This window comes from Nicotiana tomentosiformis, chromosome 11 (genome assembly GCF_000390325.3).
Source record: "Nicotiana tomentosiformis chromosome 11, ASM39032v3, whole genome shotgun sequence".
Lineage (NCBI taxonomy): Eukaryota > Viridiplantae > Streptophyta > Magnoliopsida > Solanales > Solanaceae > Nicotiana > Nicotiana tomentosiformis.
In genome coordinates this window covers 46432627-46443099 of record NC_090822.1, presented here as the reverse complement: position 1 = coordinate 46443099, position 10473 = coordinate 46432627, and the positions used below count along the sequence as shown (strand labels likewise).

The 10473-nt window shown below is 39.1% G+C and overlaps 1 long non-coding RNA gene across 1 annotated transcript; it reads right to left on the bottom strand.

Moving 5' to 3' along the window:
• Positions 1-3532: 3532 nt before the first annotated feature.
• Positions 3533-6937, bottom strand: LOC104114261 (uncharacterized). The gene is made up of 2 exons (XR_690353.1): positions 6475-6937; positions 3533-6189 (listed from the first exon to the last, which is right to left on the bottom strand). It is a non-coding gene; the product is annotated as an uncharacterized lncRNA (long non-coding RNA).
• Between the last annotated feature and the right edge of the window lie 3536 nt (positions 6938-10473).

Here is a 10473-nt window from a genome sequence, read left to right as displayed (position 1 = left end):
CCAAACCTTCGCAACACTCCTAATGATGAAACAAACACGTAAAAACTCATAACTACCCATCAGATCAATAAGTCGTGGAGCTCTCTCGCCCAAAAAAGACCATTGCCAAATTCTAAGCTGACTACTAACATTATCCATGCAATCATACCTTAACCAAATCCGATAGCACTAATTTCAGGTCCAATAATCACATCTCACCCAGTACAAGCTGCTCGACCGACATGCCATACCAAATTCCACCTAAAGCAACATATGACGTAATCCGTGCACCAAACAAGCAACAAATCAATTGTAACCCCATGATGGAAAGAGAACCAATAAGAGAACCGTCCAAAAGGTTCAGCAGATACAACCATCACGAACAATACTTTGATTCCATCCCATAGGGGAGAAGCAAAACACACAAGTTAAGCACAAAGGATCATATCCTAATATAACTCCATTATGGCGCGTAACTTGATCCAATACAACAATCCACGTGGAACCCGCCGAGCCATGATGCTCAAAATTAACAAACACATATGTATCAATAACAAGCACGCAAAGCGCATGACCATAACCATAGAGGAACAGACAACACAATATACCACAGATAGGAACAACATGACTAAGTTGCAATAAGCAACTCAACACCCCAAGAGCCATCTTACTCAAATCTCGCCACAAGGCCTGAACAGAACCAAATCATGCGTGTGACTAATAAAATAGTCTCACAACCTATCGTAGCATTAGAGAGCAAGACATGAAACAATCAGGGCACGAATAACATCCATTCCACCAGGTGTATTGAAACAAATCAGGGCACGAATAACATCCATTTCACCCGATGATACACCCATAGTAAATGATGCACAAGAGTGAGCAATCCCGATCTGATGTGGAATATACATTCTCATTATGCCTACCAATGGGCCCCCAAATCAGTTATGATCATCCCAAAATAGGTAATAACCATAAACGTCCATAGTAACCTATCCATAACACATCCATCAACTGTTTAACTCTTAACATTTATTCACAGTCCACAACCAAGGGATAGTCTGCCTCTAAGAACATCTAGTCTCTAATCTTCATGAATACAAGAATCTCCATATCCGATCCCAACTCCACCACTCAAATGATTGACACATCACTCATACACAATCATCTCACAGGAAATACTCTTATAAATCTTCCGCGCCACGTAGCAAAACCTGAACATCAGGAGTTAACAACTGGGCGATCACCATAATACTAGTCAAGCATCCGCAAGTCAAAACACAAAGCATCTTCTAACACTAACACCCTTCTCAGGTGATATCAGATAGTTCCATCATTCTCTAAAATATCTTAAATTGTCCATGATGTCTAGAACTCATGACCTTCACTTTTAAACTGAACCGCAAACTTGTACTTTTAAATCTCAATCCCACACGACGCACCATATCTCGCATGCTATCATATGAAATCACGAGAATCCCATTATCAACTCTGAATCACAAGTAGGATAGACACCCCTATCAAATAGAAACTTTCCAGTTAATTCAATCCCGGAGAATATCGCAACACGCAACAAATATTCCACACCAATAGAAGACATCAACCTCGAGTTGTGGTCAAATCTATTATGAACTCTTTAGAACCCCTTTTCACATGACCAAACCATCCAACTAAGTCCCTCTAATTTAACCAAGTCATGTAGATTGCCAAACCCAAAAGTATTTCCACAAACACCCGTAAAGCCTCACCATACCAAAGGAACCAATCATTTCTACTACTATGATGATCCAAACCACTACCAAGATGACCTATTTTTTCGAGGTCCTTTTGACTTTCCTCTAAAATAAAACTTCTCTTTGCCATTACATTACGATCATCAATCAAAGCTCACCCCAAGAGACCCCAACATGAAACCACGTCATCCTAAGAACCATAAGCCACTGTATCCCCTGTTAAGCACCCAATAGTATTGCAAATCAAGATGCCCACTTTGAAGAGACATTTTATGAATTTGAAACAGTTTCTTTCCTCTCTCTAATACCAAAATGTACAATCAATAATGACATAGAAATACCTCAAGTATCATCACCATCCAATGCAAGTCTCAAATCTTAGCCATATGTAAATTCTGGAATCCTTAAATACCACATATAAATGTTGAACCCATTAGAACCTTCTCAAGAGTCATTCACCTTGCTCTAATCCCCCACGCACAAATGATGTACGCCGAATGACTTGTGTCGCACCAACATATGAATATCCAAAAAAAAAGCAACCAAGCAATTCCTTTTTCTTGCACGCTACATCCACGACGAATATCAAACTTGAATTATCCCAAGATCTTCATATACCCATACATATGGTACATCATGCGTCCAACAATTTCCTTGCCTGCATCATCCTCAAAGTCAACCCTTTCAAGTTATAACTAATCCATAAGTATGCCTAAGTCCAAAACTAATATAACACATGACCATGCAATCTGATTGTCGATAGTAGACTCCCCTACTTGGCTCGAAGCCACAGAACATAACTTTCAATAATCCATAATACTCTTCCTTCGTAACAGCCATGATCTCGTACTGGTATCCAGCAGAATCTTTCATAAGCTCATGTAGCACTACTCGTAAAACATTCCTAATCATCTGCCTCATGCATACCCATCCTCGCGACAGTCGTGCAAACTTCCTCAAGTGATCTGGACTCTAATTATATCACACACATCCCACTGTATAGAAAGTAAACTCTTCATAGAAACAACATAAGGATCACACAACCTCATACCTTCCTACATGAGATAACCCACTTGCCTATGCAATTACTTAATCTTCCCGAGTCTCTACTCGTCAATAAGATAGAAGAATCTATTTTGTTCCTCAAAGGAGCAACTGAAAGATCCATCGACACACTCATAATCTCGAGATTGTACAACACATCAAGATAGAAATCAAGCATCCATAGCCCTTTGCATCCCAAGCAAATTCTTCTTGTGATATCCAAACCATCTAAGCATAGTTCTCAGTCACATAATACTCATCATATAGCTATCTCGCAACTCACTAAGCTATCAATCCCACTCCTAGGGACACTATCAGATATATAAGTCCAAATGCACACACTCACACTACTGAAACTACCGAGCCTAAGCTACTGTCTCTGCCTGGCCTCAAGTCCTCCACACTAGGCTACCTTCATAACAGAAACATATCTCGCACATTATCCACGACATCACAAGCCGTCAGTGCACAACTGATACCGAGTGTTCCATATCACATAGGATTGAATGGAAAGAAATCAAAGATACAGGTTCCAAGCTGAAATAAAGTTGCATGATAAGGAAAGAAAGATGAGAAGTTTCCTAGATGTCCTGCAGCTTCTCGAAGATAGGTATGGGCGTCATCATACCGATCTACAAGACTCTACTAGACACTTGGTCATGACTCATAGAACCTATGAACCTAGAGCTTTAATGCCAATTTTTCACGATCCAAAATTCACCTAATCGTGATGTCACCTAACTCCAACATGCTAGTTAGCCAAACGTAGAATAATGTAACTTAAATGAAACATCATTATTAACAATGAATAAAAATAGCTGAATTCCATACAACATCCTAAGGATTGGTAATACAAGTCATGAGCCACTAAATTTTAGATTTACAAAGCTAGTATAGAATGAATACAACATCTGTTCAAAAATACATAAACAGAAGTACAAATCCTAAATTACCAAGAACAAGTGATAGCTATATCCGAAAAATAGGTACATTATCAATGCTAACCTCCGTCATCCACAACAACTCGGCTCCAAGATCTATACGCAAGATGCAGAAATATAGTATGAGTACAACCGACCCCATGTACTCAGTAAGTATCCTCACTAACCTTAGTGAAGTAGTGGTGAGGTCTCAGGTCAAGGATACTCCATATATATAACCTGTAAAACTTAAAAACATATACGTGTACCCAGCAACAATATCGAAGTCTAAACATGAAATACAGGTACCACCAAATAGTGCACATAGGATGTGCGAAAGTCTCTTAACAGTTCAACATATAAAGAAGATATGCATTTGATATTACACTTCTGCACCTTGCGTGCAGATTTTTGAGCTGATGTTGATGTTTATGGAGGGAACTGACATTGAAGATGTAACTGCGTTTAGATTATTGCTGCCTCTTGTTCATTGTAGCTTTAGATTTATAAATCTGTTTAAGTATATTTCAAACAAAGGATGCATTTATTTAGTACCATATTTGTAAATTCTAAATCTTAGAAGCTCATGACTTGTACTAACAATCCTTGAAATTTTGTGTAGAAATTTTAGATATTTTATTTATTGACTCTTGTTATCCTAATTGAGTTATTTTGTTTATTATTTAGCTTACCTAGAGGGTTGTGTTAGGTGCCATCGCGACTAGCTAAATTTTGGGTCGTGACATTTGTATATACAGACTTGATGGGTAGGTCGGGACCCTGTCCGGACCATGATACTGTTTTGTTATCCCTAGAGGCTTGTAGATGAGTCTTGTATATTTTGTTTGTTAGTATCATGGCCTTGCCCGCCCTGTGTATATTTTCAATTTGGTATTGCTGGTTATAGACGTTCATGGTAGTCTCGTCGGCCTGCACAGTTATGTATGAGAGCTTTTGGGTATGTTTACCTCTCAGATGAGATAGACATCATTTTCATGTGATGCGGAATATAGCCTCGTTAGCCTTGATAGGTATTGTCAGCTTGCACACAAGTCACGTCGGCCTAAGTTGAGGGCTACCCCTCCAAAGTTCATAGATACAGAGTGGTACGCTTTGGCCGAGTATGGCACTGCGTGCCGGCACACCTCTCCAGGACTGGGGCATGACAATTTGGCTTCTAATTCTATACTCATGCATTATTAACAACTAGTAAAGGTCTTTGGTTTTAATCTAAAGAAAGCTTTCCATACAAAAAAATAGCATACATGGTCATAGATCACAAATAGTTTCCTTAAAGGCTTTTAAAGTTCAGGTTAACATAATTTATGACCATTAATCCATTGAGGCAAAAATAGATCCCCCGAAGATCATTTCCTTAAACATACTAAACAACTTAAATATATAAATTCAGCTCATCATATTTGAATGACATAGTTCACTCCTATAGACATGCTTTCTATATGTAGAAATAACTCTTAGTTTGAATCTTAAACGCTGTGACCAATGTTATCTCAACACATACTCAGATAGGACATTGAACCTTTCATAATTTCAGCAGAGGTTTTTAACTAAAGCTTGTACAAGCATGATCATATTGTTCACTTCTTGGGGCATAATAGAGTGCATAATATCCCATTAATGCCAGACAAGTGGATCAAGCAGTGTCACAATAATATATCCCATGAAACATTTTCGTGGACATGAATTTCATCTCATACGTAGAATTTTACATACAACGAATCCAAGTTACGAAACCATGAGCCAAATAAGACTTATGCCAAGTTAAAACAATCATGTAAGTGTGTTAACAAGTACATTAATCAAGATGTGGAGATTCATGTTCAAAACTCACAAAGCATCCAACAGTTGACCCCCATAGTCATGGTTTTTTAAGTCATATAACAAATTACATGCTTGACTATGGAGAATCATGCTCACAGTAAACAAGTAAGCCAACAAAGACAGAATTGGGAAGGCCCCATTTGCGTGATCATGAATTCCATCAAGTAATTTAAACATAAGCAAGTGATGACCCTATATGCATGGTCTCTACTCATACAAAGATGTCATAGCCTTATGATGACATAGGATAAAATTTGAACATATAATTTAGATAGCAGAAGAACGACTAGATCTACACACAAATCCTAGTTGAGAAGTGAGCATTCGTGTCAGCAAAGTTTAATAAGTAGATAAAGATGAGTATTGAGACATAGTTTCTAATATACTAGACAACCAAACTTTGCAGCAAGCTTTATAGACAATTTCAACCAATTCAAATCTCAAAACATGGATATCAACATGAAAGGCATGGATATCTAAATGAAACTGTTGAACAAATACTATATCAGCCAAACATGAAAGCTATTAACGCATATTCAACATGCTCACAAGTCTAAACAAATTGGGATATGTAGAAGTAAACAAGTACTGGCATTTTCTGGGGCTGCAAACCAAGGCATTGAATCCAGTCATCAAAGGATTGTCTCCAGAATGAAACTCAAGCAAGAATTCTACTAGGACAGAAGAGAAGAAAAAGAAAGCAGTGAGAACCAAAGTCACAGACTTTTAAATATTATTATCAGTTGACTCTAGGGATCAGTAGTATATTAATTCTTAGTTGTTGAGGACATTAAAGCCCAGTATTTATAGCCAAAGTTTAGGGTTTCTAGGGTTCGAAATTTGAACTTCAAATTTGAACAAAGATGACAAAGCAGTGACGAGATTGCGATGATGAACCATGATGAAAACAGGGGAACATAGGAGAAAATCAGAGGAAAAAGAGGTGAAGAATTTACCATCCCGAAAATGATGAAGAGACTAGCCGTTTGAAGCATTAACCGATTTTGATCCTTTGGATATGATTTTTACCCAGCGGAATTTGCGTTTGACCTTTGGATCTTTAGAGGTCATGACGAGGTAAAGGATTCCCGGAATCTCTGAGAATTTGTCTCGATCCTGGGATGCATGTGGAGTTTTAAGGGAGATTATATTGTGAGAATTTGAATGATGAGGTGTTTTTGGATCTTTAGGGGGTCGTCTTGATGATGAGTTTGAAGTTCTCATTTTGGGGCTTAGGGTTTTAGAGGCGAGTCAGGGAGTGGAAATGGGAAGAAAAGGAAAGGTCAGCAGGATTCCCGGCTCTGAGAGAAGTGAGAGATGATGAGGAAGGAGTATTAGTCGGCGTTGCGCCAATTTGTGCTAGGTGGAAAAGCAAGCATGTAAGCCACCTTACCCACTCTCTCCAAAACCTCAAATGGAACAATGTACCGATGGCTCAACTTGCCCTTCTTCCTGAATCCTATCATGCCCTTCATAGGCAAAACTCTGAGAGAAACCCACCCACCCTCCATGAAAGCTATATAGCGAACCTTCCTATCATCACAACTCTTATGTCTGGACTGGTAAGTGCGAAGCCTCTCGTGAATTAACTTCACCTCTAAAGCATCACGAACTAGATCAGTTCCCAACAACCTAGCCTCCCCAGGCTCCACCTAACCAACCGGAGAACGACATCACCTCCCATATAAGGCCTCGTACGGGACCATTTAGATACTCGACTGGTAGTTGTTGTTATTGGAGAACTCTGATAATGGAAGAAACTGATCCCACTAGCCTCCAAAATCAATGATGCAGGCTCTCAACATATCCTCCAACATCTGAATGGTCCACTCGGACTGCCCGCCCATCTGAGGATGAAATATTATACTTAACTTAACCTACGTGCCCAGCTCACGCTACTCCACTCTCCAAAAATGTGAAGTAAACTAAGTCCCTTGATCCGAGATAATAGATACATCCACACCACGCAGGCAAACAATCTCTCTAAGGTAAATCCGAGCCAACTACTCAGAAGTGTAGGAAGTCATGATCGGAATAAAATGTGCAGACTTGGCCGGTCTGTCCATAATGACCCACACAACATCGAATCTCCTCAAGTTCTGTGGAAACCCAACCACACATAGTGATAGCTCCCTCTTCAACTCCGATATATCTAACTTTTGAAGCAAACCACGTGATCTCTGATGCTCACACTTAACATGCTGACAGTTCAAAAATCGTGCAACATGATAAAAAATGTTCTTCTTCATCCTTCTCCACCATTAATACTGCTTCAAATCACGATACATCTTCGTAACACTTGGGTGAATAGAATGCCACAAACTGTGAGCCTCCTCAAGAATAAACTCCCTTAAACAATCAACCTTCAAAACACAGATCCGACCCTGAAACCTCAATACCCCATCATCCCCAAGAGTCACCTCCTTAGCACCACCTCGCTACACCATGTCCTTAAGGACATGCAAGTGGGGATCATCATACTGGCATGACTTAATGTGCTCAAACAAAGACGACTGCGACACAACACAAGAAAGTACCCTACTAGGCTCCAAAATATCCAACCTCATGAACTTATTGGACAAAGGCTGAATATCCATAGCTAACAGTCTCTCTATGATTAGAATAAATGTCAAACTCCCCATGCTCTCTAACTTTCTACTCAAGGCGTCAGCTACTACATTGGCTTTCCCTAGATGATAAAGAATGGTGATATCATAGTCATTCAACAGTTCCAACCATCTATGCTGCCTCAGATTCAAAATCTTTCAGTTTAAAACAAATGTTGGAGACTCTGGTGGTCCGTATATACCTTACAAGACATGCCATATAAGTAATGCCTCCGAATCTTGAGCACGTGTACAATAGAAGCTTACTCCAAATCGTGCACTGGATAATTCTTCTTATGGGGCTTTAGTTGGCACGACGCATAAGTAATTACCCTGCCGTACTACATCAATACACATCAAAGTCCAACCCTCGAAGCATCAAAATAGACCGTATATGATCCCGATCCTGAAGGCAAAACCAACACTGGAGTTGTAGTCAATATCGTCTTGAGCTTCTGAAATATCTCCTCACACTCGCCTTACCACCTGAACGAAGCGCCCTTTTAAGTCAACTGAGTCACTAGGGCTATAATAGATAAAATCCACCCACAAAACGACGATAACACCCATCCAGGCCTAAGAAACTCCTAATCTTAGTAGCGGTAGAAGGTCTAGGCCAACTCTAAACTACCTCAATCTTCTTCGGGTCCACCTTAATACCATCACTAGATACCATGTGACTCAAGACTGCCACCGAGTCCAGCCAGAACTCACACTGGGAGAACATAGCATACAACCTCATCTCCATCAAAATATGAAGCATAATCCTCAAATACCACTTGTGCTCCTCAACACAATGAGAATACACCAAGATATCATCAATGAACACAATGACAAAAGAATCAAAATACGACTGGAACACATTGTTCATCAAATGCATGAAGGCTGCTGGGGCATTAGTCAGGCCAAAAGACATCACCAAAAACTCATAATTCCCATAATGAGTCATGAAAGTCGTCTTGGGAATGTCCGAGGCCCTGATCTTCAAATAGTGATACACCGATCTCGAATCAATCTTGGAGAACACTCGAGCACCCTGAATCTAGTCAAATAAATCATCAATACGAGGCAATGTATACTTGTTCTTGATGGTAAACTTGTTCAATTGCCTGTAGTAAATACACATCCTTATTGAACCATCCTTCTTCTTTACAAACAACATTGGTGCACCTCACAATGATACACTAGCCCTGATGAACCCTTTATCCAGCAACCGTTGCAATTGTTCTTTGAATTTCTTCAACTCTGCTGGAGCTTAGCGATACGGTGGAATAGATATGGGCTGAGTTCCAGGAACCAAGTCAATACTAAAATTAATATCCCTATCGGGTTTTATGCCTGGTAGGTCTGCTGGAAACACATCTGGAAACTCCCTTGCTATCAGAACTAACTCAATAGTAAGAGCATCAACAAAGATTTTGGAAATGATTATTTCGAATTTGGGTAACAATTTGGACTCGATTTTGAAATCTAATCATATATTTGGACTCAACAGGTTATGGGTCGTCAAATTTTAGTATTGATTTCGGGTTTCGGGCACACAAGACCATGGTTGACTTTTGGGAAATTCTTCAAAAATAGAGGATTTATTTATTGGGATTACTTCCTATGTCATTGGTTGACTTCCTTGGTTAATGTTTGGCGATAATTAAGCCGGTTAGATGCGATTTATCAAGAAAAGGCGATTTTGGAGCTTTGGATTTACTCGAATGAGGTAAGTGTCTTGCCTAGATTTGGTTGAGAGAATCTTTCCTAATAAAAATATTATTTGCTACACGCGGGGGTGATCTATATATGATGTGATGACCGTATATACATGTTCCATGGGTATTCATGCTCGGGGTGGATTCTAGATTACTCAATGCCTTATTTGGTTGTGTGTTCTACTTGATTCTATGAGTTATTTAATTAATTGACTATGTGAGCATAATAAATCATATTAGAGCTAATGTAAAGGATATTGGTGCCTTATTTTTCACATGATGAACTAAGTTAAGAATATTGATATACTTGTCTCGGACGTAGTCATATGTATGTTATGAACAAACACCGTACTTGTTGTTCTTGTGGTGTACCTTGATCTTAACATGTACTCTCAATGATACATGTGCCATCCTTTGTGTGCCTATGTGGCTTATCTTTTTATGCTAAAGATCATGTTTTAAGATCATTACTTCCTATTTGGCCAAGATGGACACTTGTGGAATCATTGATAAATTGACTTAGCCATAATCATGTTTTAATGTTGAACCCTATCCACATTTTATTGTTATCATGTACTTGTCCACTTTATTGATGAGCTATGAGGATATGCCTCTTGATGATAATTTGTTATCTTGCATTATTGTG